The sequence below is a fragment of the Trachurus japonicus genome, chromosome 3 (assembly GCF_045865225.1).
Source record: "Trachurus japonicus isolate A0001 chromosome 3, Traja_1.0".
Lineage (NCBI taxonomy): Eukaryota > Metazoa > Chordata > Actinopteri > Carangiformes > Carangidae > Trachurus > Trachurus japonicus.
This window is the reverse complement of record NC_140909.1, coordinates 9,537,819-9,550,443: the sequence shown is the minus strand read 5'-3', so window position 1 is coordinate 9,550,443 and position 12,625 is coordinate 9,537,819. Positions and strand designations below refer to the sequence as shown.

General features: G+C 43.2%; 1 protein-coding gene across 13 annotated transcripts in view; it reads right to left on the bottom strand.

Annotated features, from left to right (window-relative positions):
• Nucleotides 1-12,610, bottom strand: part of sox6 (SRY-box transcription factor 6) — a 133,116-nt gene extending 120,506 nt beyond the window's left edge. For 7 of the 13 annotated variants that reach the window (XM_085760226.1, XM_085760253.1, XM_085760272.1 and 4 more), the window contains exon 1: nucleotides 12,137-12,610. The gene's annotated coding sequence lies outside the window, so the exon portion shown is untranslated. Of the gene's footprint in view, nucleotides 1-11,581; nucleotides 11,696-12,136 lie in introns of those variants that run through there. The other 6 variants (XM_085760299.1, XM_085760315.1, XM_085760321.1 and 3 more) reach the window with 4 other exon arrangements.
• Nucleotides 12,611-12,625: the final 15 nt, after the last annotated feature.

Here is a 12,625-nt window from a genome sequence, read left to right as displayed (position 1 = left end):
TCCATGGCCACCGCCACTCACCACAAACTAGTTTTCAAGTATATCTTACATTACATATGAGTACACATTGTAAAGCGGAGTATGCTTTGAACATTCCATCGGGACAAAATGAAAATATAAATTGATTAAATTGCGAGTCCAAACTTGCAATAAGTGCTGCAAGGTAAGTATGATTGATGTAATAAAAGAAAAACACTTTTGAGGGTTCCCTTTCTCCGGACATAACAGACGTATATTTCAATTGAATGAGCCAGGCAGACTTTTAAATAAAACTAGCTGACTGGTTCCCACAACCTTTATATATATATGTATACTGAATAAAACATAAATAAATGTGCTGAAATATGTGACTTCCATCCAGCAAAAAAAAAAAAAAAAAGAAAATACACAGCTGTCCCGTTTCAATTTTAAATGACAAAAATTTCATACATTTTTTTAAAAGTGTGTGTGTGTGTGTGTGTGTGTGTGTGTGTGTGTGTGTGTGTGTGTGTGTGTGTGTGTGTGTGTGTCAGCTGCATGTATGTGTCTGTATGTCGCATGCCTGCTCCTTAAAACGTGCTTTTGGGCAGAGTGTGGCCTGACAGTAAAATGTTGAAATTGGAAAAAATATTACCCTTCTTTCTCTTGAATAGCCGAGAGATAAGCCCCCTTTAGCAATGAAGCCAGTGGAGTTTAAGCTTATTATGAATACCTCTCAGAGCGCAGAAGCATGTACTGTAGAAATCAAAGGGAGTAATAGGCAGGTAAGCCAGTGTCATTTTAAGGAGGAAGTCAGTTGTGAAATTGTAAAAATCTCGAAGCCCTGCTGACAATCTCCTGCCCTCAGAACACTCCCATAAATGATTTCTAATGGCGGCGGCGGCTATCACATATCTTGAAAAAGTTCGAAGTTTGTGAGGTGAAAAGAAAGAGAAAAAAAATCCAATGCTAATCTCTCTATTGATGGGGACAAATAATAATAAGACCATTTATCACTTTGATTAAACACCACATACTCTGAAGTTCACAAGAATGTGTGATTCTTGTGCGAGTGTCCTAAGCTTCCAGGAGCAGACCTGGCTTTGCAGAACATTCCTCATGGTTTCATGTTCAATTGGCTGTGAAAGTCCTCAGCATTACTCTTACATGCTGGACTGAAACCATAAAAAAAAGCAACAAACTGATCTCTACCTTTTTTTCCCCTCCCCTCTTTATGACGTTTGTAGTAGAAGAGCCGCTCATCAAATTTCTGAATTTCTGCATGAAGCAAGTGCAGGAACGATCGCTCACCAAAAAAACATCAGCTGCAGGGTTTACACCAGCACAGCCGTTTGTGCATTTTGCGCCTAATAGCGTAAGTTGTAAAGCTCTTCTGCTGAGATCTGCTGTAAAGATGATATTATAACACGACTGCTCCGAGGCTGCCTGGACTCTGTGGTGCTCGCATATTCTACAATTACACACACACACACTCTCTCACACACACACACACAGGCTAATACATACTGTGCTTTTCTCCTCTGAATATTCATCCATGTTTCCACATCATCTGCAGGTCTCCTAATCACAGTCACTTCCCCTTTAATCACAGGGCTCTAATTAGGTCCTAATAAACCATTTTGCCATCCTCTTGGAGCGCCTCTGTGTCACTCACACATCAAACCATGAAATACTATATTAAGGGGCTGTCAACCTCAAAGGAATGCTCCTCCAGCAGCACTGATACAGATACTGCAGGCACACCCTCTTACACTAATTGAAATTATCGAAAGCTCCGCTTACATGTGACACTTGGCCACGTCTGAAACCGTGGACTGAAGTACAGCAGTCAGAAAGCAAGACGGTTGTGCCAGCACTGAGGCTCTACTGGTTTCTCTGATGTCGGGTAATTGTTTAAACCTGAGTGGATATGGCACAGGGCCTCATGCTGTCTGTTCTGCCAAGAGAGTAAGAAAAAAAAAAAAAGAAAACGTTCTTGCTAGCACTTTTCTCCTCTGTTTCTTCTGTTCTAATTCAGTCCAGCATGGGCTTCAAGGAAAGCCTCAATGATTCCATGTTCATCTTGGAGAACCAGTGTTGGGGATGATGATCACTGACCACAAGTTGATAATGATGACTGTTTAATTAGAAGCCTTTCTTTGGCCTGGCCGCAACCCAAACTCCTCCACCCTGCAGATGGTAACCAATAAATTTAGCTTTGCTGAGGATGAGGAGGAACGTTGTACCTCCCCAGTTCTACCCTCAACCCCACCCCTATAACCAAGGACATAAAGCCTTTATCCCTGCTGCGTGCATGTGCCTATGTACAAGCGAGCATCTGACTGTGGCGGTAATGTGACTATGTTCACATGCGTCTAATTTACAATTGGTAATAACAGTTTCAAGTAAACGCAAGGCCATCGGATCTGGGGTTTTTTTGTAAAAGAATCATTCAGTTTATTCTATTTTATTTACACATTGACAAAGCTGCTGCAGAGAGTCGAATGTTTTTCATTTGTTTTTGTAACAAAGTCCCTGCAGCTAAAGCTTAATTAGATTTTTTATGGTTGCGTTTAGGCAATTCAAAGCACTTGGTTAGAGTTAGGGAAACACTGTGGTTATGCTAAGTATATTATGGTTTAGGTTGGGAAACTACAACACTTCGTTAAGGTTAGGAGAAATATCGTGAGCATGGCGAATGCTAAAAAAGTTTACTTTGATGGGATGCACTTCCCCCCGGGTCTGCAGCGTGAAAGTCATGTGCCTGTGTGCCGTCCACCACGACCTCCTCCCTGTAACTTTGCACTGCGGTGAGAGAAAGCAACTCTGCAAACACGCTTTGATAGCAAACGTAAAACTGCTTTTGCAAATGAGTTGCATACGAACAGGACACGTAAGACGTTAAGGAGAGCTTGTAAGTCATTTGTATGTATTTGTACGCAGCCTGCTGGGTAATTAATCGTGGTTGTGTAAAATTCCAGCGAAGGCAAAAGATCTGTCTTTGTCAGAACCTGAACATTATTTCTCTTCTAACTTCTTGTTCCACCGATTCCACTCTCCTCAGCAAAGTTTTTCTCGATTTTACAGTCTGTTCTGTCAAGTGGAAAAAAGAACGAGTGTTACTGTTGCTCAAACAGGACAACCCCTCCCATCCTCCTCTGGTCCTCCTCAGTCTCCCACCTCTTGTCAATCATCCTCCCTCAGCCCAGCCCTCTCCCAGAGGTTTCTACACCCGGACTGCCTGGCAGGACCGCCGCTCTGTGTTTGCGTCTGTGTGTGTGTGTGTGTGTGTGTGTGTGTGTGTGTATTGTATGTGGGCGGGTGGCGTGTGCCAGAGTGGCTATCCCCTCAGATTGTCAAAGAGGCTCATGGGAAATTTACAACATGGGCCAAACCACAGGCTTTCTCTATCATTTCAGCAGATTTCTCTTTTTTAGTCCCATTCAAGAAAGTGATTATCACAGTTGGTTCTTTCTTTGGCTTTTTTTTTTTCCTTCTTCTTCTTCTTCTTCTTCTAGCTGTGAGTCGGGCTCTCTGGGTTTTCCTCACTATAGCTGCACTTTGCCTATAAATGTGCATTTGAGCCAATCAGCGGTTTCTTCAGTGCAATTACAGGCTGAAGTTGTTTCTACAGTATGTATATTAATTCACTGATCCTTAAAGAACGAGCAGCTGACTGTAAACTGGAATTAGATTTTTTCTTTTTTTTTTTCTTGTTGGTTTAAGTCGAAAGTTTTTTTCCCCCTCTGTGCTGTGTTTATGGTTTTATTATGGTGCAAGTAGACAGAGTGATGGATTAAGTCATTCCTGCAGTCACAGTGCACTGGTGAAGGTAGGAAACTGTGCCATTTGGAAACAAACTAAATGGGAACGTCAGCTCTACTTCCACACTACCACCCAATGCGAACAAAAAAAGTATTCTCGACCACCTTGGAAACGGCGGAGATTTCCCTCGTGAAAAATTCACCCTGCATGTGGTCAGGAGAAAAATCAATTTCTTAGACTAAAAGAGACTGAGTTTGATCTACTTACACATCATCAGAGAGATCTGAGGCAACGCCAACACCGACATCATTATTTGTGTGGAGCCTTTAGTCTTAGAAAGTCACAGAAAATCTGCTCTTAGCCCATCCTTTCACCAAAACAGGGGCCTAAACACCCCCCTCCCCTTACTCAGGGAGTAAGAGAGAGGATAACAAAGACAGACAGAGACCAAGAAAAAGCTTGTGGTCGGGTCTGCTGAAGCCATTTTCTCATAATGCACATTAAGGGCAAAGCCTTGTAACACATCCAAGTCTGTGTAAAAAGGAATTATTCAGAGAGGAAACAAAAGACCTGGGCAAGAAGAGATGCTATGGTTAACTTCATCAGAACTTTAGCCACAAGACCCTTTCCATCTCTTCCCCCTCCCCTCCCTCTTTGTCACTTTGATTTATTTTTGGCATCGTACATTAGCATTTTCCACAGGAAAAACTGTTGGGAATCTGATTTCTGGCCCAATATGTCTTTTCTTTTCCATAACTTCCTCGCCTGTTTTAGATGTCACAGTAGCTGCTCCATGATGCAAGTGGTTGATCAGAGCGTTTGTTTCCATCCAACAGGGACGACACACACTATCTGCTGAGCTTGAATCTCAGTGTCGAGGCTCCTCTTCAAAAAAAAATCGCAATGGAAGGAACAAGTTAACGAAGGTTTCGATCCGCATTTTAAATCAGTGTAAATATGCTAAGATGTAGCGTCTCGGTTCAGTTTTGCATTTGTGTAATTACATGATGGAGGCTTTCTTGATGAAGTCATGTCTTCAGTATTGTGTTTCGACTTGACTCACTCTTTATTATTCAGACTGAAGAATCCAAGTATCTGGACCCGAGCCCTCTGCATCATCACGGATCAGGGCAGTGTTGCCCATCGCGGCCGTGTCACCTCAACGCATGCTAAAGAGGACAACATCCAGTTTCATGTGTTCAAAGAGCGCTCAAGAGTTTGCACACACACATACAAGCACACAGAAACAAAGTCGGCGGTCTGATCCGAAAACAGTTATGTGCCAACACGTCGGCTCCCAGCATCCTAAAGGCTGGACCGCAGAGTAAAGAAGCCAGATTGGCTGGCGTACTCATAACTGAGGAGCATATTTTACATCCCATGTCAGATCAAGCTGGCAGATACCAGGCCGGCTGTCAACCTCCACCACCAACTGGATAATGTCTAATCGCTCAGCTTTTTACAGACAGCGGAGACCTGCGTAACTTGGACACAAAAACAACCACCATCTTCTCTAAGACCATGGAGTACACAAACTTGGATCAATCATATTTTTAGTCACAAAAGGTCAGTGATTACAACTTGTGACTCATACTCAACCCCGAAATGTTGAAATAATTGACGAGGGTTTTTGTTTTTTTGCAATAGGGTTATTCATGAGAAATAAGAAATTCAAATTAGGTATGTGCTCCATGCCATAATTGCACAGCTTTCCCCTTATTAGAGGGCGAGGCTTTCACATTATATTTACATGAAAACTTCCAGTGTCACAGCTGCCCAGTGGCTCAACTGATATTTTCATAGAGTCCTTTAACACTTCCTCCAAGGCGGTGGTTTGCCCAAGGGATGGGCTGATCCAAACACAATGTCGGGGATCACAAGGAAAGGCTTGTTGTGATGCTTTTGTGTGCGAGCGGCGCTAAAGCCCACATTACACTAATCTCTTTTCCCTTGTTCACTCACAAGACACAATCTTGGGTCTTCAGAGCTTCTCCAATTCTAGTAGGGCACCACACAAATCACTCGGGGCGAAAGATCACAGCTTCTCTTTCTCGTTCTTGTTTTTAATAATCCCACCATTCTGCAGCAAGGTCACACATACATATATAGACTAGAGTCTGTGTCTGTGTGTGTGTTTGTGTGTTAAAAAGTTGATAGACTGATGAATAAGCATCATTTCCCTGTGAGCCTGTGACTAAAATGGAAGGTTAGTGTGACCGCAGTGAGTGAAAGCTGTTACTGAATCAAAGTGAAAAAAAATAATAATTAATGTACGACTCTCTCACACTGAAGCTGACAAAATGGTTGCCACAAAAAAAAAAAAAACAGGGGAAGAAAACTGTTTTCTTAAACTGCCGTTGGATTGTGAACCCAAATGTCTGCAAAGGGAACATGAAGCGACATGAGTGTTTGTTTAAAATTCAGTTTCAACCACCTGCACTCTTTTCACACAACCTGACAGCTCGCAGCCTTGGTCCATATGCTGTGTGTATGTGTGTGTGTGTGTGTGTGTGTGTGTGTGTATGAGAGAGAGAGAGAGAGAGAGAGAGAGACCAGTGTGAGCATTGTGCGTATGTATCTCTATGCCTGTGTGTGTGTATGTGTGTGTGCACAGTGTGTGTACATGTGCAGGGGCTCCAAAATCCACCACATTTTAATTACTGCCCGGCTGCACTGTGCAGCCTCTTTGATATGGAAATAAAGGCAACCATCTTCACACAGCTCACTGTACAAATCTTCATCTGATTCATAAAAAACAATGAGGCCGACTAATTCCTGCACCTGATTACAGTCCCAGACCTGTGTCAGGAACATGCGGCCACCAAGGCCCCTCCAATTAATTCTACATATTAATGTGTGATTTAAAAAAAAAAAATCAACACAGGCTACTTACCATAGCCTCGACTGTTGCATTTTGAAGTCAAAGTTAATTATGCACAACTATGCTGTGTGCACTAAAAGAAATTGTCCAATTATTTTGAGAAAAACATATTTGGTGGGAGAGTGAATGATACAGATCAAAATGGGCCACTTAGGTTACTTGTGCAATTATACAGTTCCTGTGAAGATACATATATTTAGATTTTTTTTTTTTTTATCTGTAATCCTTTAATGTTAGCAATACTGTTCACTTACAGCAGCCAGAGGGACACAGAGACCTAATAGAGCAGAGAAAAAAAAACTGCCTCTGCCCTGGTTGATGTTCAGTTGGCACACAATATGCTCTATTTGTTTCTGAATAAAAATTTTTTTTAAAAATCACATGCACTCAAGTTTAATCTTTGACATGAGACCAACCTGCGTTCAAGGAAAAACATCACTCAATCACATTGTGGCAAATTAACAGCCAAAGCTGGATGAAATTCAAAATATAAAAAAGCTGGAGATGCCGTTTTCAAACAGGCGCTGCATTACATTGCTGTTTTTACACCGTCTCCCATCAATCTGTCTGGCTCTGTATCAGCTTTTCAACTCTTTAACGGTGACTTGGTGAAGGTGATGCCCCCACCGTCTGCTCCTGACGACTCTCAGCCCAGCTCTCATTTCATCAGGATTTTCTCGTCCATTAGTTAGTGACAATGGTGCGGACACACAGAGAGAGAGAAAAATGTTCCTCCTGTATGAGCACAAGTACATTTTTCTTTCTGTAAACCACGAAGCAAAGAAGAAGAAGAGAAAAAAAACCCACCCACCCTAAAAAAAAAAATAAAAAAATGCCACTTTGGGCGTACGAGGGGAACGGCGAGTTCTCCGTCACTGCACGCATTCATTACACATGATACTGTTCAACACCAAACCACTGTGTCCCATAAAAGAAAATAAGCACCACGACAGAAGTGACATGTCACTAACTTGTCACAAACTTCTTGTTGAAAGGAACAGATTTCAAACACACACACACACACACACACACACACACACACACACTGCTGTGGCATATTCCCATCAGTTTTGATCATTGTTGAAATATTCTACAACAAATTAGATAACACTTAGAAAGACAGATGTCACAACATGTGCTGCCACATTTATTATCTCCTGCCGTCCTCCACCCTTCTGTTGCCCCCCTCCTCTACCTTTACCAGGCCTGCTGTTGTTTACCTCCTCTCATCTTGTTTATCATCAGGTCTTAGCCACACAACCTCCACCACCACTAGAGATATTGGAGACTATACCTGTGCAGCCCCCATCACTTCACACACACACTCTCCCTGCCCTCATCCCTGCAGCGTGCTGTCACTTGGAACATAATAGCATGTCTTTCTGCACAGCACAGTATAATGTATATGGAAAGATAATACGATGTGTAAAAAGGTCTCGGTTGTTTGGTCTTTCTGATGTCTGGTTGGTGAAGACAGAGACATTTCAAATCAAAAATCAGCTGCGGTGTTTATCCGTGTCAAGAGGGAAGCAAGCACAGTGTCAGTCATGCATGCACTCATGCTAAAGGCATACATGCACACACACACACACTACTAGAGCAATAAAACAGTGCCGCTTTCACACCTAAGACCTTAAAATACCAGGACTGGAGGAGCCCGGTGCCGTTTCTTGACTCTCTGACCTTGTCTGAAATAATCCACACTGACTATCACACATATAATCAGTGCTGGTCGTTACCTGCAAATGACATCACGTCACTATTATTCATGTCCCTGTTGCAAAAATTATGTTAATATAAGATTTTTTCCTCCCCAATCCAACTGTGAAATCAGCTTATCATGAGTTGGATTTGGATGTAATATCATTAAAGAATCCTGTTATTCCCTGCAGGGAGGATCCACCCCGAGTGAGACTGTTAGCAGAAGAGCAAGGCCGTAAAATGAAACCTACACGAACCAGCACTTTCATTTGCATCAACGTGTGGCTTAAAGATAACACACACCCATTTTTCTCTCTCTCTCTCTCTTTTTTTTTTAAAGCAGTGTAATAAAATAACACTTTGCGATGCCTAATACACAAGATCCATCAATGATGCAGGTACTCTGGCATTTTTTTCCCCCTCATGACTTGAGTCAAACTTGTCGTAAAAATCCTCAGTAAACAACATTTGCTTAAAAACTTAACGCATCGCCAGATTCAAACCTCTGCGTGGATGGCATCAACCAGAAGCACCATCAGTGATGAATGTGCACATATGTGGAAGGAGATATAGAAAAATAATCAAACATCACATGAAGCTCATTTCTGTCTCCAACCCTTCCCCTTCCACTCCCTCTCTCTCTCTCTCCCTCCCTCCCTCCCTCCCTCCTCTCTCTCTCTCTCTCTCCCTCTCTCCCCTTTTTCTCTCCTCTCCTTTTTGCTTTGATCCCACTAATTGCTGGCACAAGAGCTCAGTATAAACAAACCCTACCTGTGGATGAGGACAGTCCAACTACAGTGGAACTACAGGTAAATTCAGATTGTGGCAAATATGTAGGAATGGTTCATTCACAACGTTTCACTTCTGCTCAGTACAACAAATAGAAAAATCACAGTGCAATAATAATAATAACGGAGGGAGGGGAAAGAAAACGATTCTCAGCAGCAAAGTTGCAACAGGAGAGACATTGGACTTGAACAGACAGACAGACAGACAGCAGAGAGCTGCAGACCAGTGAGCAGGGTGGCTTCTCTCTTCATGCCAAAAATGAAAGTCCTAAAATCTTTGAACTTACTGGCACATCAGCGTCAGAGAGTCTAAATCTTAACGCTGAGCCCAGGTGGGAAATGCTGCCTTTCTCAGTCTCTCTCTCTCTCTCACACACACACACACACACACACACACACAAAGCTCAAGTCACCCCGAGATCCAGCCGCAGATTAGTCCTTGAAAATACAGAGAATGTGGAGGCCAGTCAACAAGAAACTGATAAATCTGATATTATTGCCCTGCACTCGGTGAAGGCACGAGGCACCAACAAATAGTTTTTAATTAATGTTTGAAATCAGCTGCAATTACAAGAGAAAACAACATGGATAATGTACAGCCAAAAGAGAAAGAAAGAAAATAAGACATTAACACACAAGATCCCTTCACTTATTGAAATGCACATTGAAGTTGTGTGTAACAATCACAAAGAAGTGCACAAAGTAGGGGGGGGAAATGGCGATTAATTAAGATGCCGGTGGTTCCCCCTGTGCAAAAATAAGTGAGAGATGTTAAATAGGAGCCAAGTGCGGTTCCCTCCCATCAAAGGGCTCTAATGCCGCTTTTCACTCTTTTCCTCCTCTCGCTCTTTTTGCTGAGCGACACGCTGAGCTGCACAAGCCGTCAGAGACAAACTCTTATAGAGACAGAGCCGAGTGTCCCTGTATAGCAATCGGGACAATGTGCTGAATGGGCAGTCTAATTATAAATGTGCCATTTAGGCGTGCATTTGGTCTCCAGGACCGCCTTACCTTATGAGGAGACCTGCGCTGCCTGTAGCAACTGCTCCATTACTCAATGGCACAAGCATCATAATAATAAAAAATAATAATCATCATAATAAATTTTAAAAACTTAAAACTTCCACATATGTTTAGCTGTGGTTGTTTTTTCTGTCCAGAGAATTAACCAGGATTGGGAAGTAGAGAGAGAGAGAGAGAGAGAGGAGCGCGCGAGGTAATAATGAGGTTTTCATTAATTAGCCACAGGTGTGTTTTCTGACAGGTCCGAAAACAGAGAAAGGAAGGAAAGAAAAACGCAGGTAGTTGTTTGATAAAAACCAGAGCGACAGTGTTTTTAAGAGGGTTTAAACCAGTTGACAGCGTTTCTCCTCGTGCAGCTGTTTGAACTCAACACACTCGTTTTCTTGTCTCAATTTTGGGGGAAACGTGTTAAAATGATGTTGAACTCCTCCGCAGCCTCTATCTCTGTTTTTCTCTCACATTCAACTTCTCCTCAAATTAAGGATAAACACAGAGAATAAATGTTTTTATATTTTATATTTCCTAAAGGGCAGTGTTCAGACTAATAAAAAAATGTAAAGTGATTAATTAAATAATAATAAAAAAGTGGTTAAAGTTTATAGTTTGCTGTGGGGGAAAAAAATATCTACAGGATAATTATTGTGTTTAAAGGCCTGATGGTTATTTTGAGGAATTGTGTGGCAGCCGGAGCGCATAAAAAGGCAGCAAAGCAATCATTAATAAACACGTTTACACTTTTCACAAGTTGTGTGTGTGTGTGTGTTCGAGTCCGGGAAACGACGAGCTGCACAGATTTCGGCTTAAATGGAAAAAAGTGTCTGTTCAAGTGCATCTCCTCTAAATGGACAAGCCTCGCAATTGTTGAATTTAATTTATGGCTTATGCATTCTTTAGAGGTCAATACCCCTGACCTCCCCGAGAAAGTTAGAGAAGAGCAAATTCCCAGGGCTGCACGCGGGGGCCACAAACTCCGCGTGTCTGACAGAGAGAAGTCTATGTATAAAACTAAAAAAAAAATCTGATAATAAACTCTGATCAGAAGCCGAGGAAGCTGTGAAATGTAGAAGTGGAGAACGAGACACGAGCGAAAGCTTCACATAAACTTGTCCCCGCACATGCAGAGAGACAGGAAACCTACCAGGACGCGCGTCACTGTCAATGAATGGTACCGCGCTGTGGACAGAAGTGAAACTGCCACCGAGCAGCAGCAGCAGCAGCAGAACAAAGTTATAGGAGACATGTAAACACGGACACTGAGGCTACATGTCAACATCTAACCCGACAACAACAGCAGCAGCTCCGGGGGAGAGTGAGTGTTTCTCGGTGTGTGTGTTTTGAAGATGTTTGTTTGTGTGACAGCGGCTCTGTCTCCACCGCTGCAGCGACCGACCTGCCCGAGTCCGCGCTCACTCACGGGCTTCACGCTGCTGTAAATAAACAAAGACAGAAACAGATGATTTCAAACCTCCAGCCTGCTGCTGCCGCCGCCGCTGCTCCGGCTTCTGGCGGAGTTTAGTCGTGATCTAAAGTTGCAGTGGAGCCGCTTTCTCTCTCTTTCTCTCTGTCTGCGCTCATGTGTTGATCCCGAACTGAATCCGAGCGCCTCTCTCTCTCTCTCTCTCTCTCTCTCTCTCTCTCCGCTGCTCCGAGCTGCTGACGCGCCGCCGTTCTCCGCTGCTGCCGCTGCCGCTGCTGCTGCTTGTTTTGGTGAAAGCGACGCATCAAATAATCGCAATGTTTAAAGTTTGACAGTCACTCCCCCCGATGCAAAGTGCGCGGACCAGTCTGGGCTTTTCACACACGAATCACTTTCTACAACAGTTTTACGGCGAAACTATAGAGGGAAGAGGAGGAGAGGAGGGGGAGAGAAAAAAAGTAGAAAAAGAAAACGCGCGCTCGGTGCCGGAACATTTGAGTGGTTGCGATAAAATAAAAAAATGAAATAAAAAACACTAAACACAAGGTTGAAATGTCAGGAAGAAGAAGGAGAAGGAGAAGCAGCTATAGGCGTGTTGTTTACCTTGATGGTCCGAGCCGTGCAGCAGAAGACAAGCGTGCGTCCGTTCCCGTGCGTGAAGAGAAGAGTCAGCTCGACTTAGTAGAAAACGCTCTGTGGTCTCTAATCTGCTGAGTGAAAACTTGAGTCTACTCACACGCGGCTGTATGAGGACTGGAGAGAGAAGGGGTGGGGGTGGGGGGTCCCGTGAAGTTCAGCTGTCCAAAACTACAAGTGCCTTTTGTTGTTCGCCTACCTGTTCTTTATCTCTATCTTACACATACACACACACTCTCTCTATCTATCTTTGACTCTCTCTCTCTCTTTCTCTCTTTTCTCTCTCTCGCACACACACGCAGACAAGAGAAGACGATGGTAGAGCTGCCGTCAATCTTGGCAATCAATGCGCGCAGCCATGTCGCAAGTATTCAAAGCATTTCCCGTCGTGCAACATCAGAAAGTGAGTGGCCAGGGCATTGATCTGAGGAAGGCAAAGAGGCAGGACTCCCCCCT